This window comes from Hypanus sabinus, chromosome 6, assembly GCF_030144855.1.
Source record: "Hypanus sabinus isolate sHypSab1 chromosome 6, sHypSab1.hap1, whole genome shotgun sequence".
NCBI lineage: Eukaryota > Metazoa > Chordata > Chondrichthyes > Myliobatiformes > Dasyatidae > Hypanus > Hypanus sabinus.
In genome coordinates, this window is record NC_082711.1 from 169345392 (window position 1) to 169361965 (window position 16574).

General features: G+C 42.1%; 1 long non-coding RNA gene across 8 annotated transcripts in view; it reads right to left on the minus strand.

Moving 5' to 3' along the window:
- Positions 1-12150, minus strand: part of LOC132396086 (uncharacterized) — a 32847-nt gene extending 20697 nt beyond the window's left edge. Inside the window, exons 1-4 of one of the 8 annotated variants that reach the window (XR_009512849.1) lie at positions 11956-12150; positions 6506-6621; positions 2071-2112; positions 1296-1783 (exon numbers count right to left, since the gene is read on the minus strand). This is a non-coding gene — a long non-coding RNA (uncharacterized LOC132396086). Of the gene's footprint in view, positions 1-1295; positions 1784-2070; positions 2536-6505; positions 6622-6982; positions 7203-11955 lie in introns of those variants that run through there. The other 7 variants (XR_009512848.1, XR_009512850.1, XR_009512847.1 and 4 more) reach the window with 7 other exon arrangements.
- Between the last annotated feature and the right edge of the window lie 4424 nt (positions 12151-16574).

The following is a 16574-nucleotide window of genomic DNA, read 5'->3' on the forward strand; positions in this document are numbered from 1 at the left end:
GGAAAAAGTTGCAGAGGGTTGTAGACCCAGCCAGTTCCATCATGGCCACTAGTCTCTCCACCATTGAGCAAATCTACAAAAGGTGATGCCTCAAGAAGGTAGCATCCATCGTGAAGGGCCCTCACCATCCAGAACACATCCTCATTACTACCATCAGGGAGGAAGTACAGGAGCCTGAACGCACACACGTAACAGATTCTTCTGCTCCGCCATCAAATTTCTAAACAGCCCATGAACCTGTGAACACTTCCTCACTATTTTGCTCTCATTTTTGCACTTTTATCAGAATCAAGTTTATTATCACTGGCATGTGATGTGGAATTTGTTCACTTAGCAGCAGCAGTTCAATGCAATACGTAGTCTAGAAGAGAACAAAAATAATAAACAAAATAAAAATAATAATAATAAATAAACAAGTATATCAATTACAGTATACATATATTGAATAGATTTAAAAATGTGCAATAAAACAGAAATACTGTATATTAAAGAAGTGAGGTAGTGTCCAAGGGTTCAATGTCCATTTAGGAATCAGATTGCAGAGTGGAAGAAGCTGTTCCTGAATCGCTGAGTGTGTGCCTTCAGGCTTCTGTACCTTCTACCTGATGGTAACAGTGAGAAAAGGGCATGTCCTGGGTGCTGGAGGTCCTTAATAATGGACACTGCCTTTCTGAGACTGCTGTCTGAAGATATCCTGGGGACTTTGCAGGCTAGTACCCAAGATGGAGCTGACTAAATTTACATCCCTCTGCAGCTTCTTTCTGTCTGTGGCAGTGCCCCCCCCACCCATACCAGACATGATGCAGCCTGTCAAAATGCTCTCCATGCTACAAATACAGAAGTTTTTGAGTGTATTTGTTGACATGCCAAATCTCTTCAAACTCCTAAGGAAGTGTAGTGGCTGTCTTGCCTTCTTTATAACTACATCGCTATGTTGGGACTAATTTAGATCCTCAGAGAGCTTGACACTCAGGAACTAGAAGCTGCTCACTCTCTCCACTTCTGATCCCTCTATGAGGATTGGTATGTGTTCCTTCGTCTTACCCTTCCGGAAGCCCACAATCGGCTCTTTCGTCTTACTGACATTGAGTGCCAGGTTGTTGCTGCGGCACCATTCCACTAGTTGGCATATCTCACTCCTGTCACAATAATAATTTATTTATTATAAATTATTATTGTAACTTACAGCATTTTTAATGTACTGTACTCTATTGCTGCCAACAAATTCCACAACATACGTCAATGATAATGAACTTGATTTTATTTCTGAAGTTTTATGAAAAACAAGCTCCTGACAAAAGTACGGAACAATCCAAGTATTCCACAGAGCATTTCAGTTGCAGTAGTGAAGAGACACTCCTACAGATGTCTCAGAAGACATATGATTTGATGTGATGTATTACTAAGGCACATGCAGCAGATAGATCCAGTCAACAACTGAACTGTTCTGTGTTAGCCCATTGTAGCTTCATGGTAATGGTAGTGCTTAAACTGACCAAGGTGACATTACATTAGCGTTTCTGGCAAGTTTTCTTCTCTTTCATCTGCAGTCAGCTTCAGCTCAATGCTGGGTGTACATTCTAGTCAAGGCATACAAGGGCAAGGGATTAATTTTCTTGATTTCTAGCCTTTGGTGCTGTGGATATTTTCTTTTGCTTTATTTTTGAACGAACTTAAAACCCCATCTACCTGTTCAAAGTCATGGTTATTTTCATATGCACAAGTACAAGTAGACACAGGTGCACTGAGAACTAACTTGCAGCAGCATCGTAGGTGTTATGTTCTGTAAATGCAAAACATAAAATTAATTTAAAGAAAAATGCAGAGCTGGGAGATGCATGTCTACCTTGTTTCATTTTAATTTAGTGAGGTGCACAGATATGACACGGTGGTGTAATGTGATATGCCATTCACATACTTCTAAATATAACATGTAATGAATTATGGAAACAACAAAGAATGCTTAATCAAAAAACATTTTTACAATATTACTCAAATATTAAACACACAACAAGAGGCACTTATAGGTTCAAGTAGATTTATTATCAAAGAACGTATAAGTTATACAACCTTGAGATTTGCTTGCTCACAGGCAGCCACAAAGCAAGAAACCTGAAAAACCCAATTAAAGACAAAAAAGAATGAAAATAAAAAAAAGGCCAATGCTTGATGTGCAACAGAAAAAAAAAACAAATCATGCAAACGATTGAAGTGAACAACAGGAGCATTCCAAATCAAAATTGAGTCCTCACATCTGAACCCGGAGCAGCCCAGAGTAGGCCCAAAGCCTCACTTATCAGTTCATCATGTTAGGGAGCACGGAGCACAGCAGCTGGGCCACTCTTCATAGCCTCAGCACCATGCTGAAGACCATTGTGGAGAACGAGCGAAATTGGCTCTCGTCCCAACTGACACATTGTCTTTTCAGTCTATCTGGGCTGGGATTTAAACTGACCAAACAACAGAACGGTCTGGCGCCCTGGAGAGAGGAGTGAAGATCGCAGAGAGCTGGCGAAATTGGCTCTCACCTCCGATCTGGGCGGACATTATATAAGAGACATTCAGAAGAAAATGTAATTTAGACATAAATTACATATGCATGAAAATACAAGTTAGCTGTTTCACTGAAGAGCAGAAACTCTGTGAATCTCTTGGCCAGCATTCCTCCCTGCATCCTTCAAAGTTGATGAATGCAAATCAGTTGTAAGCACCGAAAGAGAAGGAAGAGGATATAGGGAAAGAGTGAAGAATGGGATAAATTGAAAGAATTGGTTGCAATAAGCTGGGACAGGCTTCATAGCTCATTCTGTTGTAACTGTCCCATTACCTGACCAGATAACGAATAGCTAACTAACCTCTAAGCTTATAATTAAATCATGGCTATCTGTACCTTAGTTCTGTTTAATAGCTTTTTACTCACATTCCTTAATATCCTTAATGAACCAAAATCTCTTTTACACTGGGGAGGCTGAATTCATGTGACATAACCACTTTGCAGAATAGCTTCATTTAATCTACCCGTCTTTCCTGTCATCTGCTACTTTAGCCCTGCATCTCGCTTCTGTATCACAAGGCTCAAGGACAGCTTCTATCCCACTGTTATCAGAGTCTTGTACAATAAGATGGACTCACAACCTCACAATCTACCTCATTGTGATCTTGCACCTTATTGTTCACCTGCAGTGCACTTGTTCGGTAGCCTTTACACTTTAGTTTCCATTGTTATTGTTTTACCTTACTCTAGATCAATGATCAATGCTTGATCTTCTGGTCAAGATGGCACCAGCGAACAACGATTCCTTGGCCAACATTTTCCAGATAGTCAATCACTTCACCTTTTCTACATCTTCTACTTATTCTTAACATCTTAATTTTGTGTTTGAAACTGTTGGAGCCTATGACTTATAGTCTGTAGTCTGATTGAGTGAGCTAACACTCTGCTGACCTCGAGAAAGCTCCAGGAGAGAAGTGCTAGCACGAACCACCACAAGGAGAATCTCAGAGATGAGATGGGGACCATGATCGACTACATTTCTTGCCAATAAAGCATAGTGGAAGATTGAAATATCGAGGCAAATGCGGAGGCGAGTGAGCGGTTCTCAGAGTGGCTGCTTGTTTGAGTCGCTTCCCTCTGAGAGGCTGCGGGTTTGTGTCGCTTCCCTTAGAGGTGCCAATGGTTTGAGTTGCTGCTGTCAAAAGTGCCAATGGTTCGAGTTGCTACTGTCAGAGGGGTCGCTGGTTTGAGTCACTGTTGTCAAAGGGGCTGCTGGCTTGAGTTGCTGCCGTTGGAGTGGCCACTGGGTCCTGATGCTCTTGGAGATGTTATCAGAATTCTGGGATTTATGGATTGAACTGAAGTTCATATTGGCCTCTTTCAGTTCTGTTTCTTTTCATGTTCTCGCCCATTCTTTCTTTTTGTGGGTTGGCTGGCTGGGGGCTTGAGAGATCCATTAGTTTTTGTGTGAGGGAATGGTTAGGGGTTTTGGGGTTTGTGAGTTTTATATTTGTTTTTACCCGGGAACAACATCTCATCTTGTCAGGAGACAGGTTACAGAGATCCAGACTCAGTAATGAGTGAAATAACTCCAGATGATCAGTATTTCAGTGATTAGTCCAGATTTTCTTTGTTAATTTCAGATAATTCTATTTTTTTTTACCTTCTTTAAGTTCTTATTGCCTTTAAAGTATCAACTCTGTTATCATCTATCCAGACAATGCTTGGCCTCACTCCCAGGCATCAAGGATGTCTTCAAGATGGCGGCGCGATGCAGCTTGCAGCGGCCACTCCGGAGCTGATATGTTATTTGTTAAGTGGGGGTGCCGTGCGCAATCCTAATCTAATGAAAAACGGACGTGGAAGCACGGAGCACGGAGGAACATCTGGAAATCTCCAGGAAGTCCCTCTTCATTGCTGCTTCTGCTGTGAGTTCCGGGTCTTTGCTGAGAAGAACAGGCCCCCAGTCCTCGGGGTTGCATTGGCGGGGGCGTCTTAATACGCTCGGCAGAGGATGGTGCTCGGAGAAGCTGTGCTGGAGCGGCTGGTCTGAGGCTCAGAGGTTCGACGGACTCAGAGTCCGCTGCGGTCAGGTCACTTTCAGTGTGTGCTGTGCCTGCGAGGCTGGGTTCGACGGAGCTTTCAGTGTGCGCTGCGTCTGTAAGGCTGAGTCGGGCGGCGCTGTGGAACTCCATAGCGGGGGTATTCCCTTCTGCCACCGGCGTGAGATGACAACTCTTTCGGGACCCTGAGAACTTGTGGAAACTGTGTGGTGATTTCTTTCGAACTTACTGTCTTTTAACATCTTTGGACTATTTTTACCGTGCCCATGGTCTTTTTTTTTATCAAATTATGGTATTGTTTGCACTGTTCTAACTTTATGTTGTAATTATGTAGTTTTGTGCAAGTCTTGTAGCTTTAGTTTTTGGTCTTGTTTCGTCTGTTCGGGGAACGCGCTAAGATGGTAGTGTGATATTAATACACGGCAGCCTCTCCGGACTCTGGATTGGGGATTGCCAAACGTTATGTGGATTTTCTGGTGTAGTCTATTTTGTCATGTGCTTTGTTGATATTCTGGAAGAACGTTGTCTCATTTTTTAACTGCATTGCATTTGTGGTTTTTAAATGACAATAAACTGAATCTGAATCTGAAAAGGCGATGATTGAAAAAGCCAGCATCCATCATTAAGGACCTTCATCACCCCGAACAGGCCCTCTTCTCATTAATACCATTGAGGAGGAGGTACAGGAACCTGAAGACACAGATTCAATGATTTAGGAAGAGCTTTTTCCTCCTATAGACTTCTGAACAGACAATGAACAAAGCCACAAAAATGGCATCACTATTTTTTTGCTCTCCTTTTACACTATTTACTTAACTAGGTATGTTTATTTTCTTATTGTAATTTATTCTTCTTTTTATATATTTCACTGTACTGCTGCTGCAAAAACCAGAAATTTCACAACATGCTGTATGTCAGTGATAATAAACGTGATTCTGACTCTGATTCCTCTTTCTGTGCATCTCTAAAATCTCATAAAAATGTATCTCTAAAATTCTGACGGCTGGTTATTGCTTTGAAATTTTCACTCTGCTCCTCTCTCAACTGATGATCGATGTTTCTGACAATCACTCTTTCTAGATTTCCAGCATCTGTAACTTTTTCCTTTTGCAAAACCTGTCAATCTTAGTTGTAAAAATTGTTAGTTCTCTTCCTCCCCACATCTCCTACTTCCCTGTGCCCAATGCCATAGAAACTCCTTTTCCACTCCACTATCTACAGCCTTTTAAACTAAGGATCTTCAGTTTAGTGTGACAAAGGGGCTTCCACATTGCATCCATAAATGGTTGGAAACTAATTGTATTGTTGAACACTCCTGCTCTGGGATGACCAGCAAAGAAAAATTCTCTTTCTCCCTGGAGAACATGGAGAGGATGTTTCCTATAGTGGGGGAGTCTAGGGGCAAAGGGCCTCAGAATAGGAGGATGTCCCTTTAAAAAAGAGATGAGGAGGAATTCTTTTTGCCAAAGGATGGTGAAATTGTGGAAATCATTGCCACAGAAAGCTGTGGCGGACAAGTCATTGGGTATATTTAAAGTGGAGGTTGATAGGTTCTTGATTAGTAAGGATGTCAAAGATTATTGGGAGAAGGCAAGAGAATGGGGTTGAGAAGATAATAAATCAGCTATGATGGAACGGTAGAACAGATTTGATGAGCCAACTGGCATAATTCTGTTCCTAGTTCTTATTGTCTCTCTTCCTTAAATTGCTTTGATGTTTCAGAGTTGGAAGAGATCATTTCTCAATGAGTACACAAACCAAGTTGTACGAAATGACTGGTGCACGTATCCCCAACACATTAGCTGTACTTCATGGTAAGCCCTTGTAAACTATGGTTGGGATGTCTTTGAAAATCTGTGTTATTACAAGTTTTTTTTTGTCTTAGAAGTCAGTGCTTAGATGCATTTATAGTCAGCTAGGAACCTTTTGTAAAAAGAAAATCTCTCACCTCATCACTCAGGAACGTATAACGCAGCTTTCACAAGATAGTGTGAACTAGTCGAGTTTATTGAAACTGAGGAAGAAGGCTGTGAACCATCTCAGATTACTCCAGGGAAGTGAAACCTAGCCAAATACATAAAATTCAAAAGTAAGTAAATGTTTAGGAGGTGGAATTTAATTCTCCCCCCACCCCCCCTCCTGGAGTTGTGCTCCAATAACTCCAAAGGTGATGAAAAGGCTTTCTACTATGTCCGATTAGCACTAAACCTCTTTACATTGGGAATCAGGAAGCCATGGCATTAATCGAGACCAGTTGCCAGTTGGTTGTCCAAAATTCAGGTCTGATTGCACTTTGCTGACTGATCCAGTGCTGGCTAAACTGAATATAAGAATTTTAAGAAGGGACAGGTTGTTAGGCCCTTGTGCCTGTTCTGAATTCAATAGGATCAAAGCTCTTTTAATTTTTTTCATTCCATTTTCTTACCTTCTATGCCCAGATTCCACTGTTGTCCAAACTAAACATCTATCTATTTCAGCTTTGAAAGGACGGACTTAAATCACCAGGATCTCACTCATCCAATATGACCTTGAATCTCTAGCAGTAAAGTTAGACACAGTGCCAGCAATTAGTTACCTCAATGAGAAAGATTTAAAGATCAACTTTATTGGTCACGTACATTGAAACAGAGTGAAAATGCATCATTTGTGTCAATGACCAACACAGTCTGAAGATGTGTTGGGCGGGGGCAAGCCTGCAAGTGTTAGCATAGCTTGCCCACAAATTACTAACCCATACATCTATGGAAGGTGGGACGACACTAAAGCATCCAGAGGAAACCCACACGGTTATGGGGAGAACTTAAATCTCCTTATAGACAGTGACGGGAAGTGAACCCATGTTCCGTTAGCTGGAAGACACGTGGCCAGGATAAAAATTGCTGAGTGAGGCTCGTCACCACAGAAAAGGCCTGAAATAAAAGCCGAGAATATTGGTAAGGCACTACAGTGTTACCTCCAAGAGGACCACAACCTTGTTGAAGGGTTTGGAGGTTTGCGTGCCTCAATCATCTAGAGAGCTATATTGGCTGGAGTTAGGGCCTTGTGCTTTGGGGCTCTTGGTAGGGTCACCCATACCAAACAGATCTAAAGGTAGAGGCCAGACTGAGAGTGGTCTACTGATCCTCCAGGTTTGGAGGTTCTGCTCAGGGCTAACAAACTTGAGTGGTCAAAAAAAAAACAACTGGTACAGAAACAGCAATGAAGAAACCTTCAACCAGACAGAGACAGAGGAACCTTAATTGCTGCCCTAACCACCAGCGACATAACAGGCTGTAAGTGTTACGCTGTAAGGCTTCAAGTCTTGTCAGTACACTCCGAAACATTGCAGTACTGATGTTTTACTCTTACTTTGATATCAACATCTTACAAAATAGATCTTGTGAGATATCTGTGCCTCAGCCAAAACACACCCAAAAGCATCTGCCTGTGACACGTACCCCAGAGACCACAGTCCAAACATGACACAAGCTTTTATGTCAGGCATTTCCCAGAAACAAGAGGCTAGTTGTGATGAAACTGATATACTGACACCGCCCCAGCACTATTCTGCTTTTCGAAGGTGAGAAAATAGCTGTAAGATTCTGCTCCACACTAAGGACTGAAATGCTTAAGATATCAAGAATTCTCTCATCCAGGTGTGAATTGTCAGCTGCCTAACAAATTTCTCCTCGAACAATTGGCTGTTGCTTTTTACAGGCTATTTAGAATTTAGAATTAGAATTTATTTAAATCTTACATCCATCCCACAATGTGAGGGAGTAAAAATCTTAAACACAGCTACTAATAGGCAATTAAAATTCTTAAGGCTGACTCCTAGATCTGTAAAGTTTCTTCTCTCACAATTATTTTCAAATAGGTCAAATGGTTCAATTTAATATCAGAAAATTTATACAGCATACATCCTGAAATTCTTACTCTTCATAGAGACAGCCACAAAACAATGAACCCTAAGAATGAATGATAGTAACATCAGAACCCCAAAGCCCCTCCTCCCCCCACACACAAGCATTGGCCCTCCTCCTCCCCCTCCCCCACTTACTTCAGCAGAAGCTCCACCCCCCACCATGCAAGCAATAGCAAAAGCCCCCAAAGGGACCTTGATCTAGAATCCATCAAAAATTGCTGTCTATAGCCCTGCGCTCTGGTATCTCAGACAGGCTCTCTCTCACCTGCAAGGGGGAGAGAGATGGCTTTTGCAACAACAAGAGTGGGAGACCGGCAGCTCGCTGGTCTGATGTAACAATCTAATTTTCCTAATATGGCACAAATGTAATTCTAAGGCTTTAAGAGCAGAGGTGAGGCCCAATTTAGAGTATTGTGAGCTGTTTTGGGCCCCTTATTCAAGAAAGGAGGACGTGCTGACATTGAGGAGGATTCAGAGTAAATTCATGAGAATTATTTTGGGTTTGAATAGCTTATCATGTAAGGAGCAATTAATGGCTTTGGGCCTTTACATGCTGGAACTTAGAAGAATGAGGAGGGATTTCATTGAAACCTATCGAATGTTGAAAGACTCGATAGAGTGGATGTGGAGACGGTGTTTCCCATGGTGGGGGAGTCTAGGACCAGAGGGCACAGCCTCAAAATAAAGGGATGTCCATTTAGGATGGAGATGAAGAAGAATTTCTTTGGCCAGAGGGTGGTGAGTCTGTGGAATTCATTGTCATAGGTGGCTGTGGAGGCTAGGTCACTGGGTTCTTGATTAGCCAGAGCATGAAAGTTTATGGGGTGAAGGCAGAAGAAAGGGATTGAGAGGGATCTGGTTCAGCCATGATGGAATTGCCTCATTCTGTTCCTGTGTCTTGCTGGTCTTATGAGCTATCCAATAAACTCCTATCCAGTATTATTGGAGCAGAAATAAAAGGAATGAGAGCAATTTAATCACAAAGTGAGTGATATCAAACACTTGCAAATGGATCGGTTTCAATAGGTTATTTTCCGATTATTATTTAAGAAGAATGCTCTAAATGGTTGTCACCTTTGCAAAAGGTATGCAAAAATGCTGAGAGTTCCTGGATTGCTTGTTCTGACTTGATCAACGTTAACAGTCGTTGGACCCTTTTAAAGTAAGGATGCAATAAAGAAGGAATCTGACAATGAGCCTTATAAATCATTGGTCAATATTGGGCTAAGTGATCTCGGAGAGAACATTATTGGGATATTATCATTTGTTTTCATGTGATCTAAGATTTGAGCCTTTTTTTCTTCTGTAACTGCCTTTGCCCCATTCCCTAAATGTTGCCATCTAATAGCCCCATTATTGCTTGGCTTGGTGCAGTATCTGCTCACAATGTATGAAAACTATGGGGAACTATCAGGACAGCAGAAGTGATTATTGGCTGCAGTCTACCATCACTGCAGTACCTGTATGTGTCCAGGACAAAGAAGCAGGCAGGAAAACCAGTGTGAACATTACCCACCCTGCAAACTATCTTTTCTAAAAGCTCTGAAAAATGTGATAGGATTATCAAACCAAAAATCTGAATTGAATTAACCTTATTTCTTACATCCTTCACATACATGAGTAGAAGTCTTTATGTTACGTCTCCATCTAAATGTGCAATGTGCAAACTATAGTAATTTGTAATAAATAGTATGTACAACAGGACAGTCAATAGAGTATAGAAGTGTAATTGCATCAGTGTGAATTAATCAGTCTGATGGCCTGGTGGAAGAAGCTGTCCTAGATACTGTTGGTCCTGGTTTTTATGCTGCGGTACTGTTTCCTAGATGGTAGCAGCTGGAGCAGTTTGTGGTTGGAATGACTTGGGTCCCCAATGATCCTTCAGGCCCTTTTTACATACCTGTCTTTGTAAATGTCCTGAATAGTGGGAAGTTCACATCTACAGGTGTGCTGGGCTGTCCGTACCACTCTCTGCAGAGTCTTGTGATTGAGAGAAGTACAGTTCCCGTACCAGGCAGTGGTGCAGCCAGTCAGGATGCTCTCAATTGTGCCCCTGTAGAAAGTTCTTAGGATTTCGAGGCCCATACCAAACTTCCTCAACTGTCTGAGGTGAAAGAGGTGCTTTGTGCTTTTTTCACCACACAGCTGGTGAGATCCTCAGTGATGTGCATGCCGAGGAACTTAAAGCAGTTTACCCTCTCAACCCCAGATCCATTGATGTCAATAGAGGTTAGCCTGTCTCCATTCCTCCTGTAATCCACAACCAGCTCCTTTGTTTCTGCGACATTGAGGCAGAGGTTGTTTTCTTGTTACTACTGGGTCAGGGTGATAACTTCTTCTCTGTGGGCTGCCTAGTTATTATTTGAGATTAGGCTAATCAATGTAGTATCGTCAGCAAATTTAATTAGCAGATTGGAGCTGTGGGTGGCGATACAGTCATGGGTATACAGAGAGTAAAGGAGGGAGCTTAGGACACAACCCTGAGGGGCACCTGTGTTGAGAGTCAGAGGGGCAGAAGACAGGGAGCCTACTCTTACCACCTGCAGGCATCTGACAGGAAGTCCAGGATCCAGCTGCACAAGGCAAGGTGATGGCCGAGGTCTCTGTGCTTCTTGTTGAGCCTGGATGGAATTATGGTGTTGAATGCTGAACTGCAGTCCAAGGACAGCATTCTCATATAAGTATGTTTCTTCTCCAGATGTGTAAGGACAGTGTGTAGAGCTGTGGCTGTTGCATCATCTGTTGATTGGTTGTGTCGGTAGGTAAATTGTAGGGGGTCCAATGTGGGGGACCCCCTAAAACTTCATGCCTTCTTAAAGTTTTAGGTACATAAATTGGAGGGCTACGGTCAGGGTGCAGGTCGATGGGAGTAGGTAGAATAATAATTCAGCACGGACTAGATGGGCTGAAGAGCCTGTTTCTGCACTACAGTGCTCTATGACTATATTTAGATATACTGTAGTGAGGTATTAAAAGCCATATAGTATTTAAGAATCTTATAAAAAGAATTTAATACTGATTTAATGATAACATGATCCCGTTCAGGGAAGTGTTGTTGACTCCTGAGTGAATGGACACCAGTTTTAAACTTATTTGACTACTACTGCACCAGAATCCTATTCCCAGATAGCTTATTCTGGAATAATACGTAGAGAAATCTCTACAATTATAACAAACAGTTGTACTTGAATTTTGCTTTACAAATCAGAATAACATTAAAAAAGTATTTTATTTTTGTCATACTATCCATCCTTGTGACCTCTCAGTGCGGCTGGGTGTTTCATGTCAACATGGCCCAAGTTATTAACTTGCTGTTTGTTGACTCTATAGAACTGACAGAACAAGGAAGCTTTCATGCCATCGTAGAAATCCAGTGAAACATTTAATTACCTATTAACTTTTGTCTAAGGGAATACCAAGTACGGAGAATGGAAGTGTTCCTTTGCCACTGGTGCCTAATCTAGGCAAGGATATCAGTCACCAGTTACACTCACCTCCACTCGTTCCATTCTGTTGTCTCGGAACCCAGTGGGCAGGGGGCTGAGCACATCTGGTGGCTGACACTCCTACACATTTGTGTGACAGTAACTCAAGCCTCATTTCTCCCCTTATTTAATTCCATGGTACAAATCTGCTATCTGAAGGCCTTCTAGGAAATGTAATGTTTCCACCCAGGTGGAGAACAATATAACCACTGATTAATCTTTACAACCTGCTCCCATAGGAGGAGTTTACTTTGCAATTCTACTGAACAATCAACTTAGTCATAAATCATTGATGTTTCTGTAAAAGTACAAGTTATGAACAAAGTACAATCACACTATGGTTAGAGAGCTTGAATTTGAATTTTAACCTGCTGTGTGCTCCTCACTGGGAAGAGCAGTTGCAACTTTTAAATATTTTAGGTACATTCAATAAGAAAGCATATACCAAATATATCAACACAAGAGATTTTGCAGATGCTGGAAATCCAGAACAACACACACAAAATGCTGGAGGAACTCAGCAGGTCAGGCAGCAGGTATGGAAATGAATAAACAGTGAACTTCTTGGGTGAGGCCCTTCATCGGGACTGGAAGGGAAGGGGATAGAAGCCAGAATAAGAATGGGGGAGGGGAAGGAGTACAAGCTAGAAGGTGATAGGTGAAGCCAGGTAGGTAGGGGAGTGGGGGATGAGGAAACTGGAGGTGTTGCAGAAGGTAACGGGCTGGAGAATAAGAAATCTGATGGGAGAGGGGAGTGGACCATGGGAGAAAGGGAAGTAGGAGGAGCACCAGGTTGAGACGATAGGCAGGAGAGAAAGAGCGAAGAGGAAGGGGGGCAGAGTGACAAATTGAAGAAGAGGGAAGAAGAAGTGGTAAATTACCAGAAGTCAGATTTGGCATTCACGCCATGAGGTTGGAAGCTACCCAGGCAGAATATGAAGTGTTGCTCCTCCAACTTGAGAGAGGCCTCACTGTGGCAGTGGAGGAGGCCATGGACTGACATGTCGGAATGGGCATTGTAGTTAAAATAGTTGGCCACTGGGAAATCCTGCTTTTTGCAGATGGAGCAAGCGTATATTATCAAATATATTACTCCATTGTACCTCAGGTGGAGGGAACTTTATTTTAATCCCCTCCCATTTCCTGCAATCCTCCTTCCAGATGATGTGATTCCTATTATTTGTGCAATATTGGTGTAAAGAAGAAGAGGAGGAAAGCTCTTAACTCTGAGTGGAGTCATTGGGATGCCATTGTGATGACGTATTTTTAGCAGGCTTTCTTATTTTTATGAGGCTGAGTTGCTAGCTTGACACTCAACCCAGCACAGATGGAATGCATGCAAGGGGGCTGGCTGGATTTGAACTGGGGAGCCTTCGCTCCGAAGTCCAGCGCTGATGCCACTACACCACTAGCCGGCCATATTGGTGTAAAGATAGGGTTAAATCTAAGTGAGGGAACAGGTTAGTGTGGAGCATAAATAATGGCAGAAATAGTTAGATCAATAGGCTGTAAGTTAATTGCAATACCACATTAACCAAGAAAGCATTGTTTCAGAATAAGAAGTTGCCTATTTATGATGTAGCTAGGGAATAATTTATTTTTTCCCAGAATTACAAATCCTGGGAACTCTTCATCCCAAAGAGCTGTACTCAATACTAAGAAAGACTGCGGGTGAGTTAAGGATTACGTTGATCAGGTAAAAACAGGGAAGTTTTAAGTCAGGATCTGACCAGAATCAGAATCGGGTTAATTATCACTGGCAAACTGAATGAAGTGTGTTGTTTTGCACCAGCAGTACAATGCAATACTTAATAAAAATACACAGTTAAGTACATGGTGCAATAAAGGTGAATAATGATATGGTTAATAATGGTCTGTTCAGAAATGGGACGGCATGCAGGAAGAAGCAATTCCTAAAGTTGAGTGTGATCTCTTCAAGTTCCTATAGCTCATCCTTGGTGGTAATGATGAGAAGAGGGCATGTTTTAGATGGTAAGGGTCTTTAATGATGACTCCTACTTCCTTGAGGTGCTGCCTCTTTAAGATGTCCTTGATGGTGGGGACAGTTGTGGCCATGATGGAACTGCTTGAGTTCACATCCCTCTGCCGCCTCGTGCGATCCTGTGCATTAGAGGCTCCACACCAGACCGTGAGGTGACCAGTCAGAATGCACCCCACCATATATACATGTAGAAATTTGTAGGGGTCTTTTTGTGACATACTGAATCTCTGGTCACGAGCTTATTCAATAGCAGACAGGGCGAAGGAATTGTTTGACTTACTCCTGCGCCCATCTCTAATGACTTTACATTGCTAAAATAGGAAGCAATTCATCATTCATATCAAGGACAACATCAGTGCTGCTACAAGTTAGGATTCTGATGTGCCAAAGTATTTTACTAATTTAAGATCTTCCATGGTCTGGATATTAATATGCTGTGATTAGAATAGCTTTTATTTGTCACATATATATCCAAGCATATTGTACAGTGAAATGTGTCATTTGTGTCAAATCAAATCAATGTGGATTGTGCGAGGCAGCCCACAAGTGTCACTATGCTTCTGGCACCAACACAACATGCTCACAACTCACTAACCTTAACCGTACACCTTTGGAATGTGGGAGGAACCTGGAGCACCTGGAGGAAATCCATACAGTCACGGGAAGGACTTACAGACTCCTTACAGGTAACGGCAGGAATCTAACCCCAATCGGTGATCACTGGCGCTGTTATAGTGCTATGCTAACCGCCTTCCCTAATTAAAAATGATACCATGAGTCCTGACGAAGGGTCTCGGCCCGAAACGTCGACAGCACTTCTCCCTATAGACGCTGCCTGGCCTGCTGTGTTCCACCAGCATTTTGTGTGTTGTTGTTGTTGTTTGATACCATGAGGTATCAGTTCAGAAAGCAGATGAAATGGTGGGAGAACTCAGGTTAAATTTCCTGGCAGGAAGTTTGAGAATCACATGTTGCCCAAGGCAACTGTTTGAAAGAGGTTGTCTGCTTCAGATGTGCAGGATGTTTCAATCAGAAAGGCTCTAAATGCCACTCTTGATCTGGTTTATTGCTTGTGGTTGCAGGCACAGCTCTTTGTCAAGGATAATGAGGACAGGTGTATCTATCTAGGTTCTCTGAGAGTAGTCCTGGTTCAGGAATACACACATAAATCAATCACCCAGCATCATGCGTGGTGTATTGGTATTGATTTATTATCATCACATGTTCCAAGCTACAGTGAAAAACTTTGTGGGCAGTCTGTACGGTTCATGCCAGTCAATTTTTTGTTCTCTATTATTATGTATTGCATTGTATTACTGCCACAAAGTCAACAAATTTCATGTGACATATGCTGCTGATATTAAACATGATTCTGATTCTGAGACAGTTATGGAGAAAAAAGTGCAGATTTATTGTTATTATTATTATTATTTTCACGTGTACAAGATACAGTGGAAAAACTTGTTTTGCATACAGTTTATAGAGATCAGATCATTACAAGGATCATGAGGTAGAATAAGGTAAAACAATAACAATGCCAAATGAAGTGTAAAAGCTACTGAGAAGGTGCAGTGTAGATAAATGATAAAATCATTTTCGCTATGTGCGGTGTTGTATGATGTGGGCTATCATGGTCTTCCCATGACCATGATTGTTCTTGGCAAAGTTTTTTCTGCAGAAGTGGTTTGCCATTGCCTTCTTCTGGGCAGTGACTTTACAAGATGGGTCATCCCAGCCATTATCAATACTCTTCAGAGATTGACGGCTTGGCCAGGATTTGTGATATGTTCCAGTTCCTCATACAACCATCCACCACGTGCTCCCATAGCTTCATGTGACCTTGATCGGGGGGAAGGTGGGGGAGGAGAATCTAGGAGGTGCTACAACTTGCCTAAGGGTGACCTGCAGGCTAGCAGAGGGAAGGAGCGCCTTATACTGCCTTTGGTAGAGACATATCTCCACCCCGCTACCTAAACAATAAAGTACAAGATCATAATGAGGTAGATTGTAAAGTTCAGAGCCCATCTTACCACACAGAAAGTTAATTCAAGAGCTTGATAGAAGCTATCCTTCAGCCTGGTGGTATGTACTTTAGTAGCTTCTGCTAAGGGAGTGGAGAGAAGAGAGAATGTCCAGGGTGAGTGGAGTCTTTGATTATTCTCTACTGAGGCAGCGAGAAATACAGAGAGAGTTCATAGAATCAGAATCCAGTTTAATATCACTGGCATATGTTGTGAAATTTGCTAACTTGTGGCAACAGTTCAATGCAATACACGATAATATAGAAAAAAAAGTAAATCAAATGCAGTAAGTATATACATGTATATGAAATAGTTGAATTAAAAATAGTGCAAAAACAGGAATAATGAAAGTGAGGTGGTGTTCATGTGTTCAATGTCCATTTCAGAATCGGATGGCAGAGGGGAAGAAGCTGTTACTGAATCACTGAGTGAGTGCCTTCAGGCTTCTGGACTTCTTTCCTCATGGTAACAGTGAGAAGGGGGCATGTCTTGGGTGGTGGGGGTCCTTAATGATGGACACTGCCTTTCTGAAGCATCGCTCCTTGAAAACGTTTTGGATGCTACAAAGACTAGTACCCAAGATGGTGCTGACAATTTTACAACTT